Source organism: Oryx dammah, unplaced genomic scaffold, assembly GCF_014754425.2.
Source record: "Oryx dammah isolate SB20612 unplaced genomic scaffold, SCBI_Odam_1.1 HiC_scaffold_11175, whole genome shotgun sequence".
NCBI classification, from domain to species: domain Eukaryota; kingdom Metazoa; phylum Chordata; class Mammalia; order Artiodactyla; family Bovidae; genus Oryx; species Oryx dammah.
In genome coordinates, this window is record NW_024080568.1 from 566,958 (window position 1) to 580,496 (window position 13,539).

Sequence of the window (13,539 nt, forward strand, 5' to 3'; positions counted from 1 at the left end):
CTACACCTACATTTTGTATATACATATATGCATATATATATATACACATATACATATACATATATATACACACAAAATGTAGGTGTTCCAGAGCAGCATGACAACTGCTGAGCCTCTGATATTGAACATCATCCTACATACATGGCATGTATACATAGCTCACCTTCTGAGCATTCCTCCTGTGACAGTGATGCTTGCTATCCAAAGCACATGTTCTGCCACTCCTAAGCCCATGCTTTGAAGTAGAAATACCACAACTGTTTATATGCACTGTTGAGTTTGCATTCCCAACACTTCTGAATTAGTAGTCCTGCAGTTGTGCCATGCAACAGATTCTACATTTAAGGATATATCACATCACTACTGAGCCTGTATTCTAACTGCATGTGTTGCAACTTGTGAGCCTCATCATGTGTAAGTATCTGCAACTACTCTTTCTGTACTCTGGAGCAAGTGTTCCACCATTACTAAGACTGAACTATTTAGCAATGTGTGTTACAGCTAGTGACCTTGAATTGTAGAACAGGTGCTACAAATACACATGTTGCACTCAAGAGCAAAAATGTCATCAATACTGGGCTTGAATTTATGAAGCTCTCATTTTTACAACACTGAGACTGCAAATTCATGCCATGCCCACATGTGTGTCCTCATTCCAGATCAGGAGTGACACAACTGCTCAGCTTGCACTCTGGAATATGCAACCTGCCACTACTGAACTTGCATTCTAGAGATTTTGTTCTACAACTACTGAGAATGTGCTTTCAATTTTTCATATACTAAATACTGAGTTCTCATTCTAGGTCAAGTGTGTAACTTTCTAGTTTGAATTCTGAAGCATGCATCTCACCACCACAGAGCCAATGATTTAGAGGACATGTGTCACAACCACTTAGCTGGCACACTATACCACATGTTATGCTGTGCTCTGAAGATCTGAACTTGCACTCTGAAGACCTCGACTCACCAGCAGTGAACCCACAGTCTGGAGTGTCAGTTCAGTTCAGTTCAGTTCAGTTCAGTCACTCAGTCCTGTCCAACACTTTACAACCTCATGGACTGCAGCACATCAGGCTTCCCTGTTCATCATCAACTCTCAGAGCTTGCTCTAACTCATGTTCACTGAGTCTGTGATGCCATCCAACAATCTGATCCTCTGTTGTCCCCTTCTCCTGCCTTCAATCTTTACCATGGTCAGGGTTTTTCCAATGAGACAGTTCTTGCATCACGTGAATAAAATATTGGAGTTTCAGCTTCACCATCTGTCTAGAACTTATGCCCACAATAGTGAAGCCATGTAGTAGAGCTTGTATGCAAGAATTACTGAGCCTGTACTTTAATTAACATATGCTGCATCTCTCGATATTGCACTCTAGAGTATGGCTCTCAAGAATACTGAGAACATGCTCTAGAGCAGATATGTGACAACTTGAGAACATATATTATAGCACAAGTGCTACATCTCAGAGATTCTACTCTAAACCATGCCCTTATAACTCCTAAGCCAGTGTTCTAGAGCAGACATGCTGCAACTACGGAGCTGAAACTCAAAGAACATATTCCATCACTATTGAACCTTAGTTTTCAAGTATGAATATTGCAACTACTGAGTTTGTACTCTGCAGCACATGACCTGGCACTACAGTGTTTTTACTTTAAAGCTCATGCACTGCAATTAATTCACGGACACTCAGAAGCTGCATCCAAACACTACTGATCCTATATTTTAGAGTACACCCACCAATACTGACACTGTACCCTATAGCAGAACTATCAGAACTGACCAGCTTGAAGTCTGGAGCATACGTCCTTCCCTCTGGAATTTGCATTGTAGAGCAAGTATTCCACAACTACTAAACCTGTACTCTAAACCTGGCATACAGCAAATTCTATCCTTGGCCTCTGGAGCATGTATCTTGCCATTATAAACTGACGCTTAAGTCAGGTGTGCTACAACCACTGTACTTACCCTCAGAAGCATATCTTACCCAACGTTTCAGAGCACCTATACTGCCACTACTGAATCTGTGTTCTAAAATTACTTTTGCTGCAAGCAGTGAGCCTGCACTCTAGACTCTGTATTCCACAGCTACTTAGTTTCACCCTGAAAGATGCAGCTCACCACTACTGTATTGTGAGTCTAAAGCATGAATTCCACAATTACTGAGCTTGTAGTTTGGAGCACAGGAAGGACCAAACATCACCTGACTTTAAGTAGATGTGCTGCAAGTAATCATCCCACTCTCTGCAATATATGTTCACAATCACTATTTTTGTATTCAGGAGTGCACTTCTGTCGCTACCCAGGCTGTGCTGCAGAACACACATGTTGTCACTTCTGAGCTTGCAAAGTGGAGCATCCATAGCACGGCTATTGAAAGAATAGTTTAAACTTCTTTGCCTGTACTAACAAGTTTCCAGTTTGGAGAATCTATTAAGCTCAGACTCTAAGCACAGGTACCAGGGTCCAGCCCTGGTGGATTCAGGGTAATTCGAACTGGGGATGGTGTGGCAAGAGAGATATATAGATTTAGAGAGAGATATAAATTTAGAGAGAGATAACGAAAGAGTTTGCAGTTAAGAGAATAGAGGAGAGAAAGAGGCTGTATTTCTTGGTTTACATAGAAAGCCAATAAAGCCCTGAGACAAGGGACTTGAACCGTCTATGTAGGACCACAGGCACCTGCTTCAATAACACAGGGTGCCCCACCTTGGGCTCCCTCTCATGTGGGTCTTTGAAGCCCAGGCAAATAAGTAGACACAGCTAGCCTCTATGTCACAAATGAGAATCAGCCAGAAAACAGAGTAAGAAAGAAAAGACATGGGGGAACCAGTCTTTCCAGGAACTGGCCTGAGAAACTGGTCTATCCTTTATTTTCCAGGAAAAGCTTTTATAATTTTAGCTTTATGTAGATATCAATGGATAATACAAAGTTGTAGGGTCAGCAGCCCTGACCCTATTCGAGACCAGGCTTTCTCTCTGCATACTTAGTTGTATACACAGGTCTTAGGTGATTTACATCATCTTCTGGCCTGGAGACCTATTAGCATTTTATGGTCCTTTTCTGATAAGGGTCCAGAAAACTCATTTGACTTAAAAGTGTAGTTCTTACCGAAGTCTGGTGCCACTCTCAGAAAGCACTAATTAAGGTTACATTCTTACATAGCAAGAACACAACAATTTATAATAAGAAAGAGGAGTACAGTGATTTATAACAAAGAGAATATTCATTAACTCAAAAGTCTAGTATTGCTAACATCAAAACTACTATATTCCTATATCTGCACCCCAATTACATTGATTAATATCCTCCCAGGTGCCTAAAAGATAAAGGATATGGTGGCCTGGTGCAAACATTAACTCAACAATGAAACCCTTCACCAAATTAATGTTTAGCTCTAAAAGGCTCTATATCTTTAAGATGTTTTAAGCTTCATGCCTCTCACAGCTGGGGGGCTGTAAACAATCACCAGTTGTAAAAGTCTCTAATTGTCAGGCAACTTAGAGAGCCATCAGAGGGATTTGAGCTGAGACACTCCTTTTATATGCAGGAGACCAGTTGGAGCTCTAAGTTAACTTTTTTCAGAGAAAGGTCATCTGGGATAGCCCGCTGTAATGTCAGAAGATTATAATATAGCAGACAGTAAACAGACAGATTTTGGTTTTGGGGTAGATGCTCAGGCAGAGGACCCCTTGAGATCTGACTCACCTTGCCCCGTCAGATCTCTCCGCATGACCTTGTCATGGGTGGGATCTTGCGTGCTGGCTCCCAGCACACAGGTGCTACAACTTGTGATCCTGTATCTAGACTAAGCATATGCAACTGTTGTCCTTGCACTCTGGAATATAGTTCTGCCACTGCATGGATATCAAAATTATTTAATTTATCCTTCATAGCATGTGTCCCACAAGTACTGAAATTGCACTCTGAAGTAGTTTTCTTACTCCTGATACTATTGAGCTCATGCTTAAGAACATGCATGCCTCATCTACTGAGATTTCACTCTGGTACATGTGTCACATTATTAGTTCAGTTCAGTTCAGTTCAGTACAGTCGCTCAGTCGTGTCTGACTCTTTGCGACCCCATGAATCGCAGCAGGCCAGACGTCCCCGTCCATCATCAACTCTCGGAGTTCACTCAGACTCATGTCCATCGAGACGGTGATGCCATCCAGCCATCTCATCCTCGGTCATCCACTTTTCCTCCTGCCCTCAATGCCTCCCAGCATCAGAGTATTTTCCAGTGAGCTAACTCTTTGCATGAGGTGGCCAAAGTACTGGATTTTCAGCTTTAGCATCATTAGTTCCAAAGAAAACTCAGTGCTGATCTTTTTCAGAATGGGCTGGTTGGATCTCCCTGCAGTCCAGGGGACTCTCAAGAGTCTTCTCCAACACCACAGTTCAAAAGCATCAGTTCTTCAGTGCTCAGCCTTCTTCACAGTCCAACTCTCACATCCATACATGAACACAGGAAAAACCATAGCCTTGGCTAGACGGACCTTAGTCAGCAAAGTAATGTCTCTGCTTTTGAATATGCTATCTAGGTTGCTCATAAGTTTTCTTCCAAAGAGTAAGTGTCTTTTAATTTCATGGCTGCAATTACCATCTGCAGTGATTTTGGACCACCCCCCTCCAGGAAAAAAAAAAAGTCTGACACAGTTTCCACTGGTTCCCCAACTATTTCCCATGAATTGATGGCACTGGATGCCATGATCTTCGTTTTCTGAATGTTGAGCTTTAAGCCAAAATTTTCACTCTCTGCTTTCACTTTCATCAAGAGGCTTTTTAGTTCCTCTTCACTTTCGCCATAAGGGTGGTGTCATCTGCATATCAGAGGCTATTGATATCTCTCCCGGCAATCTTGATACCAGCTTGTGTTTCTTGCAGTCCAGCGTTTCTCATGATGTACTCTGCATAGAAGTTAAATAAGCAGAGTGACAATATACAGCCTTGAAGTATTCCTTTTCCTATTTGAAACCAGTCTGTTGTTCCATGTCCAGTTCTAACTGTTGCTTCCTGGCCTGCATACAGATTTCTCAAGAGGAAGGTCAGGGGGTCTGGTATTCCCATCTCTTTCAGAATTTTCCACAGATTATTGTGATCTACACAGTCAAAAATTTTGGCATAGTCAATAAAGCAGAAATAGATGTTTTTCTGGAACTCTCTTGCATTTGGATGATCTAGCAGACGTTGGCAATTAGATCTCTGGTTCCTCTTCATTTTCTAAAACCAGCTTGAACATCAGGAAGTTCATGGTTCACTTATTGTTGAAGCCTGACTTGGAGAATTTTGAGCATTACTTCACTAGCATGTGAGATGAATGTAATTGTGTGATAGTTTGAGCATTATTTGCATTGCCTTTCTTTGGAATTGGAATGAAAACTGACCTTTTCTAGTCCTGTGTCCACTGCTGAGTTTTCCAAATTTGCTGGCATATTGAGTGCAGCACTTTCACAGCATCATCTTCCAGGATTTGAAATAGTTCAACTTGAATTCCATCACATCCACTAGCTTTGTTCACAGTGATGCTTTCCAAGGCCCAGTTGACTTCACATTCCAGGATGTCTGGCTCTAGATGAGTGATCACACCATCATGATTGCCTGGGTCATGAAGATCATTTTTGTACAGTTCTACTGTGTATTCTTGCCACCTTTTCTTAATATCTTCTGCTTCTGTTAGGTCCACACCATTTCTGTCCTTTATCGAGCCCATCTTTGCATGAAATGTTCCCTTGGTATCTCTAATTTTCTTGAAGAGATCTCTAGTCTTTCCCATTCTGTTCTTTTTCTCTATTTCTTTCCATTGATTGCTGCAAAAATCTTTCTTATCTCTTCTTGCTATTCTTTGGAACTCTGAATTCAGATGTTTATATCTTTCATTTTCTCCTTTGTTTTTCACCTCTCTTGTTTTCACAGCTATTTGTAAGGCCTTCCCAGACAGCCTTTTTTTTTTTTTTTCATTTCTTTTCCATGGTGATGGTCTTGATCTCTGTCTCCTCTGCAATGTCAGGTACCTCATTCCATAGTTCATCAGGCACTCTATCTATCAGATCTATGCCCGTAAATCTATTTCTTACTTCCATTGTATAATCATAAGGGATTTGATTTAGGTCATACCTGGATGGTCTAGCAGTTTTCCCTACTTTCTTCAACTTACGTCTGAATTTGGTGATAAGGAGTTCATGATCTGAGCCACAGTCAGCTCCTGGTCTTATTTCTGTTGACCTTATATAGCTTCTCCATCTTTGGCTGCAAAGAATATAATCAATGTGATTTCAGTGTTGACCATCTGGTGATGTCCATGTGTAGAGTCTTCTCTTGTGTTGTTGGAAGAGGGTGTTTGCTATGACCAGTGCATTTTCTTGGCAAAACTCTATTAGTCTTTGCCCTGCTTCATTCCACATTCCAAGGCCAATTTTGCCTGTTATTCCAGATGTTTTGTGACTTGTACTTTTGCATTCCAGTCCCCTATAAGGAAAAGGATGTCTTTTTTGGGTGTTAGTTCTAAAAGGTCTTGTAGGTCTTCATAGTACTGTTCAACTTCAGCTTCTTCAGCATTATTGATTGGGGCATAGACTTGGATTGCTGTAATAATGAATGGTTTGCCTTGGAAATGAACAGAGATCATTCTGTCGTTTTTGAGATTGCATCCAAGTACTGCATTTCAGACTTTTGTTGACCATGATGGCTGATCTATTTCTTCTGAGGGATTCCTGCCCACAGTAGTAGGTATAATGGTCACCTGAATTAAATTCACCCATTCCAGTCCATTTTAGTTCACTGATTTCTAAAATGCCTATGTTCACTCTTGCTAACTCTTGTTTTACCACTTCCAATTTGCCTTGATTTTTGGACCTGACTTTCCAGGTTCCTATGCAATATTACTCTTTACAGCATTGGACCTTGCTTCTATCACCAGTCACATCCACAGCTGGGTATTTTGCCAGGAGCCAGCTTGAGGAACTCCGCCTGTGGAAAAGGTCATGAGGAAGGTGTCTTGGCATTATGCAAAGGCAGGATTGAGCCTCAGGAGAACCCTGTTCCTGAGCATCTAACCCGAAAACCAGCGTTGCATTTCAATAGGGTGAGGGTGCAGGAGTTTATAATCAAGAAAGAAATTTACTTAGCCTAAGGTTTAACATGGTTAATATCAAAGGTTAATACTTTGATACCCCCTTAATACCCCCCAAACCAGAGTATGCCTACTTTACTGTTTTATGCTCTCACCTACACCACTGACTTTCCGGGGGCTGCCCCCTATCACCTCTCTCAGAGAAGGAGTTAAATTGCAGCTCCAGTCAATAATAATTCCTGGGCGTGACAAGAGTGTTTCAACTTGCAAACTCCTCTGAAGGTTCTCTAGCCTACCTGAACAGGTTCATCCAGCCACATGTGATTGTTTACAGCCTCCCAACCATGAGAGGCATAAGATGCTTTATTCTTTCTAAATACAGATTCTTTTGAGAAGTTAGAAAATTATTAGTGTAGTATAGTGGGTTGATTTGAAATTATATTGGTGAAGGGTTTTTCATTTTTTGAGCCAATATTGCTGCTAAATCTCCATATTCCCTGTCCTTATAATGAATATAACTAGCATATGTGAGAAATAAGTATTTACCTTTGTTATTAATCATATTAAACCTTAGGCTAAGTAAATTCCTTTCTTGATTATAACCCCCTACACCCTCATCCTATAGGAATGCAACTTTATCTGGTACCTTCATAGGTTGGCACCTAGTTTAAGAAAAAATCACCCCTGGAAAAAATAAGTTTTCTGTTTGACTGACTGTTATCAGAAAGGGCAATAAAATGTCAGCAGGCCTCATGGTCAGAAGATGATATAAAACCCCTAAGACATTTGCATACTTTTATATGAAGCAGCTGATTTTGACAATGGTCAGGTATGCTGACCCTGCATGTCTCTGTATTCATCCCTATGTATAACAAAAAGTATATAAGCAAACCTGAAAGTAAAGAAAATAGATCAGTTCTTGGAAAGACTAATTCCCCCATGTCATTCTTTCTTTCCCCTTCTGGCTGAATTCCCTTCTGGAGCATGGATGCTCGCCATGTCTACTTACTTGCCCTGGCTTCTAAGACCCACACGAGAGGAAGCCCAAGGTGGGCAACTTCCGCTATTCAAGTGGACGCCAGTGGCCTATGTAAATGTGTGCAAATTCCTTGTCTTGGAGTTTTATTGGTATTCCACTAAACCAAGTTATTGAGCATCTTTTTCTCCACTAATTTTCCTACTAAATATTCTTTTCTAATCTCTCTTTATGTTTCTAAATAAATAGCTTTTTCCTAGGATGCTGATTCCATCTCCCATTCGAATTACCCTGGATCCACCGTGGCTGGACCCTGGCAGTATTGTTTTTGCTTTGTCTCCATGCCTCATTCTTTCTTATTTCTCCACTGATCTCCAGTAGTGTGTTGCGCCCCTACTGACCTGGGGAATTCCTTTTTCAGTATCTTATCATTTTGCCTTTTCATACTGTTCTTGGGGTTCTCAAGGCAAGAATACTGAAGTGGTTTGCCATTCCCTTCTTCAGTGGACCACATTCCCATGATAAAGCAAAGGCATGCTACATGTACTGAGCCCATGCCTTAGAAGGCATTAGCCAAATCTCCTGAGCTTGCACTCTGGAGCATGTGTCCCATGATTATTTAGCCCACACTATAGAGCATACATGCCACAGTGACTAAGCTTGCATTCTAGAGCACTCATTTAACCACTACTGTGCCTGTATTTTAGGGCAGATATTCTATAACTGGAGAAAGCAATGGCACCCCACTCCAGTATTCTTGCCTGGAAAATCCCATGGATGGAGGAGCCTGGAAAGCTGCAGTCCATGGGGTCGCTGAGGGTCAGACACGATTGAGTGACTTCACTTTCACTTTTCACTTTCATGCACTGGAGAAGGCAATGGCAACCCACTCCAGAGTTCTTGCCTGGAGAATCCCAGGGACGGGGGAGCCTGGTGGGCTGCCACCTAGTGGGGGCGCACAGAGTTGGACATGACTGAAGTGACTTAGCAGCATTCTATAACTACTCACTTGACAGTTGAAAGATATCCACAAGCACAATTCAGCGTGCCTTCTACAGCACCTTTCCTACCATTATTGAGGCCTTGTTCTACAGTAAGAATGCCAAAACTACTCAGTTTAGCTTTCAGTCTGCTTTATGTGTTCCTCCACTACACTTCCAATGCACTAGACAATTTATGCCAATTACTGAGCTTGCCCTCTGGCATTCATTTCACCACAACTGAGACTGCACTTTAGAGCTTATGCTCTGCCCATATCTGAGTTCACAGTGTAGATCAGGAGATCACAACTGCTTAGCATTTATTCTGGATAAAGCAACCTTCCACTATTAAATTTGCAGCCTTGAACAAATGTTCCACAACTTCTCAGAGTGCTCTGTGAACATGTCATACCCCAGATACAGACCTTGCCCTCTGTAGCATGTGTCTTGGCACTACTATGTCCCTGCTATAGATCAAGTGTGCTGCAACCACTGAATTTGCATTCAGGAATTTGCATTCTGAACTCACCTTTTTATAACACATATATACTACCACTACTGTTTCTGTGATCTGTACTTACTGTGCCATAACTAGTGAGCCTGCTCAAAATAACTCCTGAGCCTGTTCCAGGAGGCTGGAGAATGTATTTCACACTACTGAATTTTGGCTGTAAATTACACATGAGAAAATTACTGAGCTTGAACTCTTCAGGACGTTTCACCACAACTGATTTCAACTGTAAGCAGATGTGCTGCAAATAATCAGTTCCCATTCTATAACATTCCTTCATCACCACTAGTTTTACACTTAGTAGCACACATTCCATCATTATTGAGACTGTGCTTTATAAAACAGGTGCTACAACTAGTGACATTGCAAGGTGGAACACACATCCCACTACTACTGAACTAATAATCTAGAACAAGTGTGTCATAACTACCGAGCTTGCAGTATGTAGAACCTGTGATGTAACTACTGAGCACACTGTGCACATGTGCTGCAACTTGTGAGACTCTATGTAGAGTAAGCATCAGAAATTACTATTCTTGCATTCTAGTGCATGCTATTGAGCCTGAAGTATAGAACTCATGTGATACAATTACTGAGTGTGAACCAAGGAGCATATGTCCCACAAAGCAGAACTTACACTCTAGAGGTGAAATGTCATGACTACAGGAATTTAATTTTAAATTTTGCATTCTGCTACTATGAGCAGCTGCTCTAGGGCAGGCCTCCTGTATTAATGATTTGCTTTTCTATATCAACATCCAAAAACTGTTGATCTGATGCTCTGGAACATGCATGATGCCAAAATTATTGAGCTTTCCCTTGTGGCATCATGTTAAACTGACAAACACTGACATTTCAATCCAAATCTTGCTTCATACAAGTATTGAACCAAAATTCTAGAGCAAATTTGGTGAACCTAGCTAGTTTCACTTTGTTTCAAAGTGAACATTCACTACTGGGCACATACACAAATGTATTCAAATGTATACATCAAGTCCCTACTAACCCTATAGTACACAGTAGACATGTACTACTGAGTTTGCCCTCTGCACCATACTTCCTCTACTACTAAACTTTCCATCTTGCTCTCACAGTACAACAACATAGTTATAGTATAGCATTCCTCCTAAATGATTTGCAGCTTGTATAACAAGCATGTGTTCTGCCACTCCTGAGTCCTCCTGAGTAGGAATGAAACAACTGTTGAGGTTCTATTCTGGAACATGTCCCCACTACTTTTGAGCTCACACTTTAAAATATTTCTTCATATTCCTTTAATTATATGTAATATGATTACTTAATTTATTTTAACAGGAGAATGATTGCTTTACAATATTGTGATGGTTTTTGTTATATGTCAACATGAATCAGCCACAAGAAAACATGTATTCCCACACCCTGAAACCCCCTCTCACCTCCCTCTCCATTCTTCCCTCTGGGTTGCCCAAGAGCACTTCTTTGGTTGCCCCGCTTAATCCATAAAACTTGCACTGGACATCTATTTCACATATGGTAATGTACATGTTTTAATGTTATATGAGAGAATAACATTGTCATGCCATTGTCCTCTGCAGAGTGCAAAAAAAAAAAAAATGTTCTTTACATGTGCATCTCCATTGCTACTCTGCATGAAGTATCATTGGTACTGTCTTCCTAAATTCCATATAAATGTGATAATATGAGGTACTTGACCTCATTTTGACTTACTTCACTTTGTATAATAGGCTCCAGGTTCACCCACCTCATTAGAACTGACTCAAATGTGTTCCATTTTAAAACTCAGTAGTATTCCATTGTGTATGTTCCACAGTTCTATAGTGTAAGCTAATTAACTGTGAAACACATATTTCTTTCAGTTCTGGTTTACTCAGGGTGCATGCCCGGCAACAGAATTGCTGGATCATATAGACGTTCTATTTCTTGTTTATCAAGAAATCTCCACACTCTTCCCCATAGTGGCTGTAACCATTCGCCACTAACACTGTAAGAGGGTTCTCTTTTCTCCACACCCCTCTCAGAATTTATTTTATGTAGAGTTTTTGACGATATCCATTCTGACCAGCGTGAGATGATACCTCATTGTTGTTTTATTGGTATTTCTCTAATAATGAGTAATTTTGAACATCTTTTCATGTGTTTATTAGCCACTTTTATGTCTTTGGAGAAATGTCTGTTTAGGTCTTTTGCCCATTTTTTTAATTGGGTTGTTCATTTTTCTGATATAGAGCTTCATGAGCTGCCTGTATATTTCAGAGATAAATTCTTTATCAGTTTGCTATTATTTTCTCTCATTCTGAGGGCTCTCTTTTCACCTTGCATAGAATCCTTCATTGTGAAAAACTTTCACGTTTAATTATGTCCCATTTGCTAATTTTTATTTCCATTATTCTGGGAGGTAAGTTATGTATGATCTTGCTATGATCTATGTCAGAGATATATCCTCTAAGAGTTCTATAGCTTTTGGTCTTATATTTAGGTATTTAATCCATTTTGAGTTCATTTTGAGTTTATTTTTGTGTTTATTGTGAGAAAGTGTTCTAGTTTCATTATTTGAACACACAGTTGACTAGATTTCCTAGCACTTATTGTTGAAAAGTGTCTTTGCTTCAATGCATATATTTTCCTCCTTTGTCAAAGATATCGTGTCCGAAGGTGTGTCGATTTACCTCTGGACTATCATTTCCATTGTTCTACATTTCTTTCTTTGTGCTAGTACCATGCTGTCTTGATGACTGTAGCTTTGCAGTATAGTTTGAAGTCAGGAATGTTAATTCCTCCAGTTCTTTTCATCTTTCTGAAGAATAGTTTGGCTATTCAGCGTATTTTGTTTCCATTTGCTGTTGTTCACTCACTCAGTTGTTTCAAGTTCTTCAGCTCCATAGACTGCAGAGTGATAGGCTTTCCTGTCCTTCACCCCACCCCAGAACTTGATCAAACTCATGAACATTGAATTGGTGATGCCATCCAACCATCTTGTCCTCTATCTTGTCCTTCTCCTCCTACCTTCAATCTTTCCCAGAATCAGGATTTATATGTATATAAATATATATATATACACTATGAGTCTGTTCTATGAATCAGGTGGCCAAGTATTGGAGTTTCAGCTTTAGCATCAGTCCTTCCAGTGACTATTCAGATTGATTTCTTTTAAGATTGGGTGATTTGATCTGCTTTTGGCCCAAGGAACTCTCGAGTCTACTCCAACTCTACAGTTCAAAAGCATCAGTTTTTCAGCGTTTAGCATTCTTTGTGGTCCAAATCTCACATCCACACAGAACTACTGGAAAAACCATAGAAGTGACTAGATGGACCTTTGTTGGTAAAGTAATGTCTTTGCTTTTTAACACTGTCTAGGTTTGTCATAGTTTTTCTTCCAAGGAACAAGCATCTTTTAATTCCACGACTGCTGTCACCATCTGCAATGATTTTGGAACCAAAGAAAATAAAGTCTGCCACTGATTCCATTGTTTCCCTACCTATTAGGCATTAAGTAATGGGGCCAGATGTTATGATCTTTGTTCTTTGAATGTTGAATTTTAAGCTAGCTTTTTCTCCCTCCTCTTTTGCTTTCATCAAGAGACTCTTTCGTTCCTCTTTGCTTTCTGCCACCAGGGTGCTGTCATTTGCATGACTGAGGTTATTCATATTTCTCAGGGCAATCTTGAGTCCAGCTTGTTCTACATCCAGCCTGGTATTTTGCATGATGTACTCTTCATATAAGTTAAACAAGCATGGTGAAGATATACAGCCTTGACAGTCTCCTTTCCCAATTTTGAATCAGTCTGTTGTTACATTCTTGGTTCTTATTGTTGCTTCTTGATTGGCTTACAGGTTTCTCAGGTGCTGGGTAAGATGATCTGTTATTCCCATCTCCTAAAAACTTTTGCACAGTTTGTTATGACCCCCATAGTCAAAGGGTTTAGCATTGTCAATGAAACAGAAGAAAATACATTTCTATAATTCTCTTTCTTTTCCTGTGATCCAAAGGATGTTCACAA